The sequence below is a fragment of the Equus przewalskii genome, chromosome 8 (genome assembly GCF_037783145.1).
Source record: "Equus przewalskii isolate Varuska chromosome 8, EquPr2, whole genome shotgun sequence".
Classification (NCBI taxonomy): domain Eukaryota; kingdom Metazoa; phylum Chordata; class Mammalia; order Perissodactyla; family Equidae; genus Equus; species Equus przewalskii.
The window spans coordinates 37,416,458-37,421,204 of record NC_091838.1 but is presented as its reverse complement, the minus strand read 5'-3'; positions in this window follow the sequence as shown (position 1 = coordinate 37,421,204).

The window sequence follows — 4,747 nt, the reverse complement described above, 5'->3', positions numbered from 1 at the left end:
GGTCCGCGGGGGCCTCCTGCCGAGGAGGCCCGGGAAAGGCCGATACCCGCCCCGGAAACACTCCTTAGCGTCTTTCTCAGCGCTTGGCCCGGGCGCTGGCGCCTGGTGCTCCCGCGCGCTTCTCGCTCTTGACCCTGCATCACCGTTGCCTGGGGGAACTCACCAAACCTCAGGTGCCCGCGCCCCACCGCCAACAGTTCGGATTGTGGAAGTCTGGCTTCTCGAATGGGTCACCCTCTTTTCTTTAATTAAGCGGCTCGCAAACTTCCGCGATTGTGAGACTCACCTGTATCGCTGGTTAGCAATCTAGGTGCTCAGCCCCTCCCCCAGATTGACCAAGTCCGTTTCGAGAAGGAGGAAAGGACAGGAACATGCGTTTGTTAAATCCTTCCAGGTGATCGTGGTGTCAAAAAAGTTAGAAAAGTTATGAGTAATGAGCACACCTATTTGGTGGTGTTAAAAAGTAAAGGGGAGGGGGAAAAAAAACCTAGAAGTGATTGATTGCATATCTTGTTGAACAGAGATGGCTTTCTATCTCTCCTCCCAAAAAATCTCCAATCATTTTTGCAGGTAAAATATAAGATACGTAAGTTTCTGTTTTTAAACAGTTTTATTTAAAAGTTCTCAAGTTTTGCTGAATGCTGTCATTGAACAGACTTGCGCTTAGCAGGTATTTTAGATTCTGTGGAGCTTAAAGGAAAATTGTAGGACTCAGCCTGCTTCAAAATTTCTGTTTTTCTGTTCTTTGAATTATTGACCGTTTGACACATTCATTTTACTTGAATGTTGTTTGAAAAATGAAGCATCAAGTTTTCTGTCAATATTCATAACATTATCCTTTTAAAGAACCTAAATTCTTGAAAGCTGTGTCAATCCAGAGAATTGAAATAATGTTTATAACTACAAGAATGTTTATAAGTACTTTGTATAACTTTCCCTTTATGGCTTGGTTTTCACTTTGAGTTCTCTTGTAGTATTTTCAAATCAATAATAAAGTGGGAGTGAACACAAACCATCATAGGTAACACTCACCCAGTGACCCATCAGGGCTGATGCTGGATAAGCCTTTAACTAACTGGAAGGGAGAAACATGAATTATGACTCATTTGTCTGTCTCATTTCCTGTAAGGTCATCTTGTGGGCTCTGTTTGTATTACTACAAGAGTAGAGAAAATGTGAAAAGTAGAAAACAGTAGTCAGAGACAGAAAATAGGACAGAAAAAATATTCATACAGAATTAATCGAGGTTTTCAACTTCAGAATAAAAGTTCCAGAGAGAAGAGAAAATTGTTGGATTAAACAAGAAAAAAAATTATTCAGAACTAAAGGGAGACACGAGTCTACAAATGTCTAAGACATACTGAGTACTGAGCGAGAAAAAGAAAAAAGCCTACACGTAGGCATATCATAAAATTTAAGAATAGCAAAAATAAAGAGATGATTCTAAAAGCTTCCAGAGAGCAAATACAAGTCCTCCATAAAGGAATGAGAATTAGGCTGGTAATAGACCTCTCATCAACGGGACTGGATATAAGGAGATAAGCAATCCCTGAAAGTTCCACAGAGAAATGACTTTGACCTTGCAATTTTATACCAAGCGAAACTATGGATAAAATACGGGGGTAGAATGAAAAAGAAAATTAAGCGTAAACTGAGAAAGCTCCCAAATACTCTTTTTTAGGATGTTACCTGAGAATGTGGGCTGGCAAAACAAGGGAATTATCTAGGAAATTGGAGCAAGTTGGATCTATGAACAATAGAACTAGTTCAGACAAGCAATGAAGGCAAGTCCCAGGATAAAAACTGTGCACCAGGCCTGAGAGCCACACATCCAAACTGAAAGGAGACTGCAAGGCGGTAAGAGAACTTCCTGTAGAAAACAAAACAGTCCCTAGATGTGACGGTATCCTGGAAATGTGGGAGAACCTATTCTAATGATGCCATAAAAGTAGACAATTCAAGACAAAAGTAAAAAGGCAATCAGAAGTCTCGTAGGGGTGGGTTATATGACAAAAACATACAAAAAACAGGAGCCGGCCTGGTGGCGCAGCGGTTAAGTTCGCACGTTCTGCTTCTCGGCGGCCTGGGGTTCGCCGGCCGGATCCCAGGTGCAGACATGGCACCACTTTGCACACCATGCTGTGGTGGGCGTCCCACATATAAAGTAGAGGATGATGGGCACGGATGTTAGCTCAGGGCCAGGCTTCCTCAGCAAAAAGAGGAGGACTGGCAGTAATTAGCTCAGGACTAATCTTCCTCAAAAAAAAATTAAAAAAAATACAAAACACCAATATAGAATACAACTTGCCTGGGCAGTAAACAATGTTTATGTGACTATAACATAAACATCGTCTACTGATTTTCAAATTTACAGTTCACCTGTAGGCAAAGCAAGAACCCCTTAACTATGATTACAGAACAGATTGTAAATGTTAACCATGACAATGTAAAAGAGAACAAGAGAGATGAAGAGAGGGGTATGGGATACAATATTCTTATTTGACAAAGTGAAGAGAGACTGTTTATAGTTGAACCAGGAAATACAAGTTTAAGTATATATGTAATTAATGGAAAAGGTAGCAATAGTGATATAATTTATTAGATGTTACAGTTAGAGAAAATTTGGGGTGGTTAATTTAGTAAAATCCTTATCTATCTTGGCAGAAAGTAAGTATGCAAAATCTAACATTGATACATCCAGAATTAACAGCATAAGTGTATTATTTAGAGATAGGAGAATAGCAATGAGGTAAATGTGATTGCCTCTGGGGAACAAGATGGGAGGAAAGGATGGGCTTGTTGCTTTTTGTGTTCATCCCATTTGAATTCATTCATTCATATAAGAAATATTTGTTGTTTGCCAGAAATGTACCATGCACACATAAGTGAAACAGAAGATTTGGAGAGACAAGATATTTTCTACTGAAACAATGCCAAAATTTGAAATTCAGTATTAGACAGCCTTGTTCTTAAAAATTTATTAGGCAATTGATGCTAACCATGTTGTTCCCCTCTTCTCTTACCCTTCCTCTTACTTTGTCATTTTCTAACACAAAGTTTTCAGTCATCTGACACCCACATCCATTCTTGTTTGTTGGTGTTATGGGGAACTCATGAATGGGGCAGCAAAGGAGAAATTGGCTTGTCCTACCTTTCCCCTCCAATGGGGTGGCCTGGAGAGGTTCCAGGATTTCTGTGGAGGGGATGCGTGGTTTTGGACTTCCAGGTAGTGATGACACTGAAGTGAGCTGCAGCAGCAAGGATGATGAGCATACAAAGCAGACTGCTTGGGAGCAGGAATGAAAAAGCCTTCTCTTTTCCACATGCTTCTCAACCATGGCTGAATATTAGAATCACCAGGGAGCACTTAAAAAACCCAATGCCCAGGTACAACCCCGTCCTATCCCACCCTCATCACTACTGATTAAATTAAAAGTCTCTGATGAAGGGACCACAGGCACGTGCTTCAAATCATTAACATACAATTCACGTGCAATTTTTGCACAATTGATTGAATTGACAAAACAAATTAGAGCTTCAAACCACTTTTCATTCTGATATTCATAATACAGGTAAAGTCTGAAAAAGAACTACATTCACTTCTTTGACCTTATAATATATAGTTATAGTGTAAATAGAAAATATGTAGCTTATTTTCATTGATAAAGTTAATTCAATGATCAAAAGCCTCCTACACACACATACGTCCCAGTTTACAGTTCTAATCTCACTTTTTATTCTCAGTGTCCCTCATGTTGTTCTCTTCAAATATAGCAGGCTATCTCCTCTCAGGATTTTGCAATGGCTGTTCCCTCTACCTGGAACACTCTTCCCACCATATCCATGTGGCTAACTGTCTCAACTCCTCAGATATCATAACCTTCTCAATGAGGCTGATCCTGGTTACCCTGTTTAGGATTGCAACCTGCCCTCCTTGTCCCAAACCGGTACTCCCAATCTTACTCTGTTCTGCTTTTATTTTTATCGTAGCACTTATTACTTTCTAACATATTATATAATTTGCCTACTTGATGTATCTACTCTGTAATGCTTGTTTTCTCCCAATAGAATGTAAACCAATAAGATAGGTATTTTTATTTTGTTCACTAATGAAACTTAAGTGTGTCGAACAGTGCCTAACCCGTAGTTAGTCTTCCTCAGCAAAAAAGAGGAAGATTGGCAGCAAATGTTAGCTCAGGGCTAATCTTCCTCAAAAAGAAAGTTATCCTCTTTAGAATCAGATTGTCTTTATTTTAACCCTTGCTTGACTACTCATTGCCTATGTATTAAATAAGTTATTCATCGTCTCTCAGCCTCAGTTCCCTCTTCTGTAAAATGAATATAGTAATAGTACCAATTTCAGAAGTCATTGTTATATTTACTGTGAAAGTAAATTAGATAATCTATGTACGAACATTTAATACAGTACATGGTTCATGACAAGGGCTCAACAATTGTTAGCAATTAACTTTTTGTGAAATATTAATCTTAGCAATACTTTTTGTTGCATTGGTTGTGGAAATAAATGAAGACCAAGGAGATGAGAAAAGCAAAGGCTATTTATTCTGAGCTTACTATAGAAATGGAGTTGGCCACTGTCACTTGCATTTTGGCAGAAACTCAAAGGAAAGCAAACAAATAGGAAAGCTTTTAGTGGAAAAAAGGGAAGTCTTCAGGTATGCCCTGGTTGGAAGCTGTTGGCAAGGGGAAGCTATAGGCGGACTAACTAGAAGCAAGGCATCCCATG